The sequence below is a fragment of the Rhamphochromis longiceps genome, linkage group LG7, assembly GCF_057381845.1.
Source record: "Rhamphochromis longiceps isolate RC_006_pf linkage group LG7, R_longiceps_female_GT1.1, whole genome shotgun sequence".
Classification (NCBI taxonomy): Eukaryota; Metazoa; Chordata; class Actinopteri; order Cichliformes; family Cichlidae; genus Rhamphochromis; species Rhamphochromis longiceps.
In genome coordinates this window covers 36,895,001-36,907,660 of record NC_140563.1, presented here as the reverse complement: position 1 = coordinate 36,907,660, position 12,660 = coordinate 36,895,001, and the positions used below count along the sequence as shown (strand labels likewise).

The window sequence follows — 12,660 nt, the reverse complement described above, 5'->3', positions numbered from 1 at the left end:
TGCGAACCAAGCTCTTGCAACGGTTGTATAGGGATCGAATGGCCCGTAGCAATGGGCCAGACACCCCATATTCCCGCAACACCTCCCACAGGACACCCCGAGGGACACGGTCGAATGCCTTCTCCAAGTCCACAAAACACATGTAGACTGGTTGGGCAAACTCCCATGCACCCTCAAGTATCCTGGAGAGGATAAAGAGCTGGTCCAGTGTTCCGCGACTAGGACGAAAACCGCATTGTTCCTCCTGTATCCGAGGTTCGACTAACGGACGAACTCTCCTTTCCAGCACCCTGGCATAGACTTTCCCAGGGAGGCTGAGGAGTGTGATCCCCCTGTAGTTGGAACACACCCTCCGGTCCCCTTTCTTAAAGATGGGGACCACCACCCCGGTCTGCCAGTCCACAGGTACTGCCCCTGATCTCCACGCAACATTGCAGAGGCGTGTCAACCAGGACAGCCCTACAACGTCCAGAGCCTTCAGGAACTCGGGGCGGACCTCATCAACACCAGGGGCTCTGCCACCAAGGAGTTGTTTAACTGCCTCAGTGACCTCGCCCCCGGAAATTGGCGGGTCATTCCCCTCATCCCCAGACTCTGCTTCCTCCTCGGAAGACGTGTCAGTGGGATTAAGGAGGTCCTCGAAGTATTCCTTCCACCGCCTGACAATTTTCTCAGTCGACGTCAGCAGCGCTCCGCCAGCACTATACACAGTGCAGGTAGAGCACCGCTTTCCCCTCCTGAGACGTCTGACGGTTTGCCAGAATCTCTTCGAGGCAGTCCGAAAGTCTTTTTCCATGGCCTCTCCGAACTCCTCCCACACCCGAGTTTTTGCTTCAGCCACTGCCCGAGCCGCATTCCGCTTGGCCTGTCGATACCTGTCGGCTGCCTCCGGAGTCCCACAGGCTAACCAAGCCCGATAGGACTCCTTCTTCAGCCTGGTGGCTCCCTTCACCTCTGGTGTCCACCATTTGGTTCGGGGATTACCACCACGGCAGGCACCCACCACCTTGCGGCCGCAGCTCAATGCAGCAGCTTCGGCAATGGAGACGCTGAACATGGTCCATTCGGACTCAATGTCCCCGGTCTCCCTCGGAATGCTGTTGAAGCTCTGCCGGAGGTGTGCGTTGAAGATCTCGCGGACTGGGGCCTCTGCTAGACGTTCCCAGCACACCCTCACTACGCGTTTAGGTGCACCAGGTCTGTCCAGCGTCCTCCCCCGCCACCTGATCCAACTCACCACCAGGTGGTGATCAGTTGACAGCTCAGCCCCTCTCTTTTACCCGAGTGTCCAGAACATATGGTCGCAGATCTGCTGATACGATTACAAAATCGATCATCGACCTACGGCCTAGAGCGTCCTGGTGCCACGTGCACTTATGGACACTCTTATGTTCAAACAGGGTGTTCGTTATGGCCAAACTGTGGTTAGCACAGAAGTCCAATAACAGAGCACCGCTCGGGTTCAGATCAGGGAGGCCGTTCCTCCCAATCACGCCCCTCCAGGTCTCGCTGTCGTTACCCACGTGAGCATTGAAGTCTCCCAGCAGGACAACAGAGTCTCCAGGTGGAGCACCCTCCAGCACCCCCCCAGGGACTCTAAGAAGGCTGGGTACTCTGAACTGCCACTCGGCGCATAAGCGCAGATGACAGTCAGGACCCGTTCCCCGACCCTAAGGCGCAGGGAACAAACCCTCTCGTCCACCGGGAAAAACCCCAACGTACCGGCAGCAAGCCGAGGGGATATTAGGATACCCACCCCAGCCCGCCGCCTCTCACCAGGGGCAACTCCAGACTGAGACAGAGTCCAGCCCCTCTCCAGGAGACTGGTTCCAGAGCCCAAGCCATGTGTAGAGGTGAGCCCGACTATATCTAGCCGGTACCTCTCAACCTCACGCACTAACTCAGGCTCCTTCCCCACCAGAGAGGTGACATTCCATGTCCCTATTGCCAGTCTTGGCAGCCGGGGGTCAGTCCGCCAGGGCCTCCGCTCCTGGCCGCCACCCAACATAAATGTACATGTGGATTTTGTGCTACTACCACTCCTCGCCACACTGTTTGGTAGAAAGACACATGTATTTACTGCACTTCATAATTCTCTACCTGAGTAAATGTATTCTGCTAAACCTAATATGAAGAATCAGCAGTCTCATCCCAACAAACCATATGCATTTCTCCATCTTGGCATTTGCATGCTAGGTTATTGCTGGAGTTTTGTTCAGCTGCACAATGCTGTAAAGAAAACCGTCTCAAATACAATTGAGAAAAATCTCAACTGAAGGCAACACACTTTATCCCACATCCCAGCATTCCTACTTAATTTGAAAATCTTTTCTCAACACACCATTGTTTCTTCAAAGAATGGAGAATAGCGGATAAAAGTTTCTGGTTAAAAACTACTAAGAGTATCAGCAATAAAAAGCAAGGACAACGTCTTACGTGAGTTGTTTATTAACTACTTAGCCAATCACACAAAGATCTTATTGCTTCACTAGCTTTAGGGCACTGTCTTCCACACCCATTTACTTGTATTAAATAAGAGCAGGATGAAGAAGTGTGCTGGAGATGAATTGCTGTATTCTGCAAGACTAGCACTGCAGGCAAATGGAAAGTCAATACAAAGTAGATTCATTTTTGAAGTTAATTTCATACTGTGTGGCTTAATTTTAAGTAATATTAAATTTTTTAAGTTAGTTTCATTTAAAAAAAAAAAGAAAAAGAAATCCCCTTTTTTGTGTGATGACACTTAATGAGGTTTTGTGGCTTCTGGCATGAAACAGACACGCTCTTGACTAGATGGGTGTTGTTGAAATAAATCCTGCTGACTATGAAGGTGACAAGAACTGCCCATTCATTTTTGATCTATTGATTGATTCAGTTTAAGGCAGTAAATGGTATGAAACGCATATGGCATATGAGTGTCACATTAAGACAGAGGTTCAATATATGTTTATTCACCTATTTTTTTGCTGTTGCTTACTAACTTAACATACATGTCGCAGAGGTCAGACTGCCTGCTATTACAGTTCAAGAATGGCCAGAAACATTTGTTGCAAGTTCCTTACCTTTTTTTTTTCCCTACCTTTATTTTCTTTATCCTTGCTACATTTGTCAGTTGCTTTACTAACATTAAATGCATAATTACTACACAATTTACCTGTGTCAGTGTGTCTAGTTACAGTGGGGCAAAAAAGTATTTAGTCAGCCACCGATTGTGCAAGTTCCCCCACCTAAAATGATGACAGAGGTCAGTAATTTGCACCAGAGGTACACTTCAACTGTGAGAGACAGAATGTGAAAAAAAAAAAATCCATGAATTCACATGGTAGGATTTGTAAAGAATTTATTCGTAAATCAGGGTGGAAAATAAGTATTTGGTCACCTCAAACATGGAAAATCTCTGGCTCTCACAGACCTGTAACGTCTTCTGTAAGAAGCTTTTCTGTCCCCCACTCGTTACCTGTATGAATGGCACCTGTTTGAACTCATCATCTGTATAAAAGACACCTGTCCACAGCCTCAAACAGTCAGACTCCAAACTCCGCCATGGCCAAGACCAAAGAGCTTTCGAAGGACACCAGGAAAAGTATTGTAGACCTGCACCAGACTGGGAAGAGTGAATCTACAATAGGCAAGCAGCTTGGTGTGAAAAAAATCAACTGTGGGAGCAATCATCAGAAAATGGAAGACATACAAGACCACTGATAATCTCCCACGATCTGGGGCTCCACGCAAGATCTCATCCCGTGGGGTCAAAATGATCATGAGAACGGTGAGCAAAGATCCCAGAACCACACGGGGGGACCTGGTGAATGACCTGCAGAGAGCTGGGACCAAAGTAACAAAGGTCACCATCAGTAACACACTACAACGGCAGGGAATCAAATCCCGCAGTGCCAGACGTGTTCCGCTGCTGAAGCCAGTGCATGTCCAGGCTAGAGATGGCACGATACCACTTTTTTATGTCCGATACTGATACCGATATCATAAATTTGGATATCTGCCGATACCGATATGAATCCGATATAGTGTTTTTTTAATCAACAAAACTGTTTTTTTAAATATCTTGCTGCATTTTGTATAAGTTCATACTCAAGTTTAAAACAACAACTACACTAAAGCTATTCTGTTATACCTGTATGCAAAAAAAAATGTTTCATAGTTCAGCAATACTGATCAATCTAATAAACTTAAGCCTACACCATCCTCCCTATTCTGGTATTTTAAAGAGTACTTAGCGTAAATATTAAGCAACCTAACTAATAGGGTTCCAACTCCCAGCAACAAAAATAAATAAATAAAAAATAGGGAACCACCCCTCACGCTCCACCTCATGATGCTTAATCGACGTAATCAACCTTAATTTGATGCAGTGTGAAAAAAAAAAAAAATGCACAGAAATCAATTATTTTTCAAGAAATATTAAATAGATTCAACATCTTTCTTCAACAAAATTGCAGACTGAACAGATGGTACCTTCCCAAAGGAAAAAGTGCTATAGCTTACTAGGGTATATATATTAGACTTAATAGTCACTATATACAGTAATGGACTTCTATTCATTTTACATCAAATTAAAACTTTGGGTGTAAGATAATTATTTATTAAAAGCTAGACATTTTAAATGAGAATAAGAAAGAAAACTATGTCTTTGTGCCCCCTTTTCCCTGTTAATGCCCTATCGGCCCCCCTGGCTAAACTTTGCTAGATCCGCCCCTGCACAGTTACCAGCGTCAGCTACGTAGAAAAAGATCCTCGAGTAGAAAGTAATATTAAATACATTCTAACAATAGCTGATCAAGCTTAAACGTGCTGCTGTTGTTCAGCCGCTGGTTTCCTCTTTCTGGTGCAAAGTGGGCCAAAAACAAACCAGAGAGACGGACTCGCGACAGAAAAGCCGATCAGCTGATCGTTAAGCAGTTTCATGATTGAAGTAGCAGCAAGAAGAAGCAGTCGCTCCATATATCGTTTGTTAAGCTTAACGCAGGAATGCTTTACAAACATTCAGAGATGGACTTACACACTTGCTTTACTTCTCTCGGGATAACTTTGTCGGAGATGAAATGCCGGGTTGCTAGCGAAGCTCCAAATGCTATCCAGACCACCGACAGGTCCCGCATGCCACAGCCGCTCTATCACGTGATGCATACTGCTCCAACGTGCTAACTTTCTGAGGTGAGTTACGGCGTGTTGCAAGTTTTGTGAGGTGCTTTCGTGATATTTAATGGATCGGATTACATTTTTTATTTTTCTCCGATATCCGATCCAGTAATTTAGGTCAGTATCGGACCGATACCGATACGTGATATCGGATCGGTCCATCTCTAGTCCAGGCCCGTCTGAAGTTTGCCAGAGAGCACATGGATGATACAGCAGAGGATTGGGAGAATGTCATGTGGTCAGATGAAATCAAAGTAGAACTTTTTGGTATAAACTCAACTCGTCGTGTTTGGAGGACGAAGAATACTGAGTTGCATCCCAAGAACACCATACCTACTGTGAAGCATGGGTGTGGAAACATCATGCTATGGGGCTGTTTTTCTGCCAAGGGGACAGGACGACTGATCCGTGTTAAGGACAGAATGAATGGGGCCATGTATCGTGAGATTTTGAGCCAAAACCTCCTTCCATCAGTGAGAACTTTGAAGATGAAACGAGGCTGGGTCTTCCAACATGACAATGATCCAAAACACACCGCCCGGGCAACAAAGGAGTGGCTCCGTAAGAAGCATTTGAAAGTCCTGGAGTGGCCTAGCCAGTCTCCAGACCTCAACCCCATAGAAAATCTGTGGCGGGAGTTGGAAGTCCGTGTTGCTCGGCGACAGCCCCAAAACATCACTGCTCTAGAGAAGATCTGCATGGAGGAATGGGCCAAAATACCAGCTACTGTGTGTGCAAACCTGATAAAGACCTATAGTAAACGTTTGACCTCTGTTATTGCCAACAAAGGTTATGTTACAAAGTATTGAGTTGTATTTTTTTTATTGACCAAATACTTATTTTCCACCCTGATTTACGAATAAATTCTTTACAAATCCTACCATGTGGATTCATGGATTCTTTTTTCACATTCTGTCTCTCACAGTTGAAGTGTACCTCTGGTGCAAATTACTGACCTCTGTCATCATTTTAGGTGGGGGAACTTGCACAATCGGTGGCTGACTAAATACTTTTTTGCCCCACTGTATATATGTTAATATCTTTTTCGACCTGTCTCTGCAGTGAATGTGATGACATAGTGAGTTATCCTTATTCTCATTTTTGTATCTGCACATTTTAGTACGTGTGTGTACATGTGCCAGCTTTGCAGTTATTAAGACTGAAGCAAAACAAGATGTTTGTGTGTTTTTGACAGAACAAGTGAGGTGGGTGGGTTGATGCTACTGTTATCTGAGGATGAAGTATACAGTGGCTGCCAAAGCCAACGGCAAGAAGAAGGGAGAGGAGGGGGGCAGGTAGCAGATTAGAAAATTCAATTTAGGGCAAACGCGGAGGTGGATCTTTTATATAAGGTGCCACTGAGCTGTTTTCCCCTTTTCAGTCTAAAAACTGTTCAAAAAAAAAAAAAATACTATAGAATCTCCTCTCTGTTTTTGGTGTGATATCCAGTAAAACAGAAGATCCTTATTTGTCTTAGCTCCAGGGCCAAATCAGGCTCCAGAAGCTGCTAAGAATACACCACTCACCGGGGTTTGTGTTGTGTATGTATGACTGCATCTCTTCATGTGAGATAGGAGGGAGTGCCTAGGGTGCAGAATCACATCTACATTTTAGTACATGCATCATCATCCAGCACAACCTTCCTGGGAGTTCTTTTGAGGATGACCCAGCAATCGAGGGAAGAGGGCATGAAATTGTCCCTCTGAGAGGGCTAAGAGGTTTGTTGCACCGAAGAAGTGGAAATACTTCTCACCAAGGGACATCTTGGCATTGTCATACAAGCAGCTGTTCCAACTGTCCGCCATTTTAAATGATGATAAAGTAAGATGTTTTGCAGTTTTTCTCTGTTATGTCAACTGGAAAAATACTTGGGCCGTGCAGCCAGAAATATATATCGCTCCCTCATTAGCCCTCCGTTTCCATTAAAAGAGGTTCAGTTATTGGCTGACAGGAGCAGCAGGATCTTGCTCTCTGGAGCATAAGACACAGAAAGTTTAAAAAACAAGAGAAAACAAGACAGAAAGCTTACTATAGACCAAAAAAACTCTTAATAATTCAGTTACTTTAAACTCTATCTTGCTCGATCACAGAAATGATGAATTTAATAATGTAAGACCGGAGAGGATTGCATGATGCACATATTAAAAGCTGTTTTAGTGCCTGCAAGGGAGAATTTGGGGCAGGAGGGGAAGTGAGGGAGCAAATGACTAAACTGGAATCAGGGGTGTGAGACTTACTGTATATTCATTGAGATCTTTCTCAGTAGTGTATGCCTGCTTGCACTTAAGCTCTTAATGGTTCCTTAGAGCTGATGAGGTAAAGGGGAGAGAGAGCGGAAAATGAAAGTGTTCTTCTAAATGGTTTTTGGAAGAACGCCTGTCAAGTGGAACGGGACTAGAGGGGAAATTAGCCAGGGGACATGCAAAGTGTACGCTGGGGCTGACTGTGTAACACCCGCCTCTCTTCAAAGCCATGTTAACGTAAAGGGTGGGGGTAGGATACCAGCACAGTATCTCCCAGAAGCAGGGATCGCTTGAGGAAAGACCAATGAGAGAATGAACTGCCAAATCTACTTTTTCAGTTTCTCCTATGGGACAATCAAACATCACTCACCTCATGTTGATTTCTTAAACTGTTTTAGTGACTGTTTATGTCAAAGCGTGCTATTATAACAGTATTTTAAACATATATGATTGCCTTTCCACACACATACAACACAATACTGTACAACATTAAAATCATTACAACTGCTTACCAAAAATACATGTAATGAGCTCTTAAGATCAAAATATGCATCCCAGTATTATTTATTTTAACTGCCCTATAGGTATGTGTAACAATTTGTACTACTCAATAATCTGTCAACATGTACGAGGATCACAAACAAGCCCAAGATGAAGTTAATTTATGCTTTGAAGTCTTAAAAAGAAATGCAGCAAAAACATCTTTAAAAAATAAATAAATAAACAAGATGAACCAATTCGCCTGTTATTATAGCTCACACACAGAGTCTGTGAATTTCATTGTCTGGGCAGAATTGTCAACTTTATCAACACCAAAACTGAATACAATGAGTTCAAACTGTGCACTGCTATATTATAGCCACAGAGCTGAGCAGCATGACGTAATGCTCACACTGCAACCATGCTCGTATGTTTTACTACTATCTTTTTCTTATAATTGTAGCTATGTCAAAATATGTATAATTGACCTTTTACAATATCACTTTATAAAAGAATTTGTTAATAGTTGTTTTACTGCTGACAGAAAGAAATATGTTTCTTAAATTACATTGATTTTTTTTTTCAGTTTAATTATAATAAATTGTGTATTAACTGGGGTATCATTTTTTATTATTTAAAAGGCATTCCAAAGATTTAGAAAATAATTTTAGAAATATAAAAATGTGATTGAAACATATTCAGTGTTATAACAAAGACTATTCCAATTTTTCCAATATTTCAAAGTAGCTGAACCCATCTACAATGAAATACAGCACTGTGTTGCCAACCGAATGTGATCAGCAACAAAATGAATCAGAAGGCAAAGATTATCATTCTAATATTTAAAAGAGTCACCCATTTATGCTTTAAACTTCATGCCGCCTGTTAATGTAATGCTATTATGTAAATTAAACTTCAGCATTCACTATTTTGAAGATTCATGAACATCACTATTTTGGTATAGAAACAATGAGTCAATAGGCCTACCAGGGCTTATTAAAGCTTCAAGGGAAGTTTTAATAAGATGAATAGGATGATAGATGTGGATCTCGAATAGCAGAGTATACCCACACATATGAGCTTCCTGAAATAAGCCGTGTTTCATTTCTATTTGTGGTAATGCTTGCAATCATTTAGGCACCACGTCTAAAGCTGTTTTTTTTTTCTCCAATAGCTGTAAATTTTCCACAACTCCTACATGAGAGACCTGCCCATATTTGAATTCTGTACATGGTGTATTACTGATCCATTTTGGTGATCTCAGCAAACGCCATGCATAACTGCAGCTAACCTCAACCTGTGAAACCCCCCCCCCCCCAAAAAAACCCCCAAACCTCTGGAGCTGCACAGGCTTTTAAGTGTTGAGTTTCTTGCCTCAAAATCTTTAGGATGTAAGTAAAAAAGACATCGACTTGTCTCCTGCTGGGCCGTGTCAGTCAGAATACCTCACCGAATTCTAGCCACACCAGAGTAAATGTGTTGTGCTAGCTTTTGTTCGTCCCCATTGCCACCCAAAAGGGACTGCTGGCGTTGCACACAGCCGTAATGAAAGGCACAGCCAGCAAGATGGCACTTTCATCAAACTAAACCAGGCTGACACCAGCTTCTCAATTATTAAACGGCTGAAATAGGCAACAGTGTAGAACGCCCCCAAGCAAACTACTGTAGACACCGTCAGTGATGTTGAAAAGGAAAGATCGTTTTTGAGATGATGAGATTTGGATTATGGTTATGTGGAGAGAAACAATACTTACACTGACACTGATTGCTACAGAAATATTTGCAGTTAAAAGAGAATCAGAGCATTGCTTTTGTTTGTATCAAACTGGAGTCAAGCTGTGTGCTGGTGACTAACACAGCAGTCACAAGACACTGTACAAATATAGATCTCTTAATCTTTTCAAATGAAGTATACAATACTTTTTTATCTTTAAAAGACATTCATTTTTTCAATTCTTTACAAAGAACCTAACTCTGATGTTATGGACTTCTTTGGAATTTGAATACATCTATAAAAACAAAACAATGAAAAAAAGCCCAACAAACTATTAATCTAAATGCTTTTTACCAAATTCCAAGTAGGATTTTGAAAGTGAGAATTAACTTTATTAACTGAGTTTGTTTTCCCACATTATTCTCTACAGTGAAAAGTTAATAACATCCTTGTTCAGAAAAAAACCGCAAATACTCCACTGAATAAAATCGGCCTAAAGATATGTAAATTTAACATAATGTCCTTTGTTCAGCGTAAATGCGTGTTGGATGCTTGGCCTTGTAGCAGGGTAAGCAATGCTTAAAAAACCTTCATAGTATGCAAGTGAGCAAGATACCTTTTATTGGCTGGTTTTCATTTGCAACTGATGAGCCCCAGATTCATTTATTCAGAGCAGAGAAAAGCTATACAGCTGTGTTTCTGATCTCTGGAGGGTAGATTAGCATTGGTCAAACCCAGGCGTAATCAGGCATCTGATTCTCTATTTACAAAAGCAAAGGTATGTTTCTTTTAAGAGTTTTCAATTGGCGTAGTTTTGGGGTACTAGTAAAGTTTAGGGGCAAACATCCATTCAAGCTATGGCTCATTGCACAAAATTGAGATTTCTTCAGCAAATATTACAAGCTTTGGGAAAGAGATATCAAAACACCTCCTCTATGCCACCAAGACATCTTGTAATTGAAACTGAATAAGCACCAAAGGGGAAGTGGAGAATTTTTGAAAGAAGCCATAACCCTCTGGATGAATAGCATCCTAATTGGCTTTAGATTTGACATTAGTTTCACCCCTTAACCACTGGACTGCATCTTTGAAGTGCTCCTTCATTCATCCTTGAAGTCAGACTGCTTGATTAGCTGCTTTGCTCACAAAAATCTATGCATGAAACTGATCGCCATTTGTTTATTCTGTATATAAGTACATGTCATTTTAACACACACACCATTTTTTTTTAAACCTTGGGAGCACTTGAAATCAATTTAATCCTCGTACATTTCTCTTTATCGTTACTGCTGACATTATCCATTCGATCATAATGCAGTGCATTATGACTGAACTCTACAATAGCCCAATATCATGAAAGTGAATCATGAAAGCAAACCAGCTACCATTGTAACTGTCAATATGTCCTTGTAAACATATGCCATGAGGAAAACTGGAATAAAAATACTGCTATAACTGCAAGTAGGAGATTGAAAACAATTTTACTGTTGATGTAAAATGTTAAAAGCTGGACCTGCTCCATTGTCAATATCAAGTGAGTTACGACTTAGAGTATATGGAACAGGCTGATTTGATTAGGTGATTTGGTTGACTTGCTGTAATTCATTCGACCTCCCCACATCTGTAATGCTGACTTCACCTACAGGGAAGGAAAAAATATATATATTTTCTTACTGACATTTACTTATTATATTATAACTTCACAATGTGAGAAAATTAAGTTTATAGCTCAAGTAAAAATGAATAGTACCAAACAATTTAAATTTCAAAATTAAACATTTTGCTCAGTGAGCCTCTTTCACATTAGAACCCACAAAGTTTGAATATGAGTTAGGATAGCTAGAGAAAAAAAACTATTATTTGATGTATTGTATCCTCCAATTCCCCCTTTTTTCAATTTAATTGAAATCAATCACATTTAAAATAAAATATTTAGACAAAAATATTTTAAGTATTTTAATTTACTTAAACTATCTTGGGCCCATTGGTGAAAAACACACAGGTGTGCAGTCATTACTTTGAAAGGTAAAATTTCCGTCCCAAAATTAGACATGTCTTCATGTTTGTGGTTGTAATTACAATGGTTTATACATTCACTCCTTACCAGAGCAGAGGGATCCTCATTTAAGCCATATCATAAGCTTTGGGATTACCATAGTGCCTCCCCTTATGCAGATTAACATAAATTTCCTCAAGTGAGGAGGCATGCAGTGCGCCAGACACACTCAGTGCAGATCATCAACTTTAGACATCTATAATGGATGTTCAGCTGACGATAGAACATAAAGTTCAAATATATTGCCTATCTAGTATTGATCAGCTGCTCTCACTTTGTGACAGCAAAACTACCAAATTCTTACTTAACAGCATTGCACTTCGTAGACCCTTGCCATTTTACCTTAATAGATGCTAAATATAGTATATTTGGCATTTTTCAATAGAAAAATTAATTATGTAGGCACACATTTATGCATTAGTCCACAAACACGCACACAGAAACACATCATTCTCACTCCTCCAAACACGCAAGCCAAAAAAGCTTTAAAACATCTAAGCCATGCAATGCTAATGTGGAGTAGTGTCTACAAATTAGTTAGACAGTTTCCAATTATTCCCTGTGCTTTCAAGTCTACATACCATGAAGAACATTTTCAAAAGGGTAGCTTTGAAAAGATCATCCAGATAACCAGTGATACAAAGATAAATTCCAAGCAAAAGAATGGTAATTAAAGCCATAACCAATATAATTCAGAGAACAAAAAATTATGCATGCATTAATTATTGTGTTAATGCAGTCCTCTGAGACCATGATGTAGATTTCTTTTCCTAGATCAGATCAGATTAGCTGTTTTGTATTTTCCCCTTTAGAGTCGGTTTCAAAATAAAAAACTGGAATAATTGGAGACATCTAACATTTGGAGTCAAGCGTGCTTTAAATGAAGAGTTAAGGGTGCTTTACTGTGATTAGTGTTTTTACAGTACATACTTGATAAAGGATTTACCTCTCTGTTGGGTCTTGTATTTTGATTTTGAGTTTTTATTTTTAGGCTGATGCGATCGATCATA

General features: G+C 41.2%; 1 protein-coding gene across 1 annotated transcript in view; it reads right to left on the bottom strand.

The window, feature by feature from the left end:
• Nucleotides 1–12,660, bottom strand: part of lrrtm4l1 (leucine rich repeat transmembrane neuronal 4 like 1) — a 64,452-nt gene that overhangs the window by 33,142 nt on the left and 18,650 nt on the right. The window lies entirely within an intron of this gene.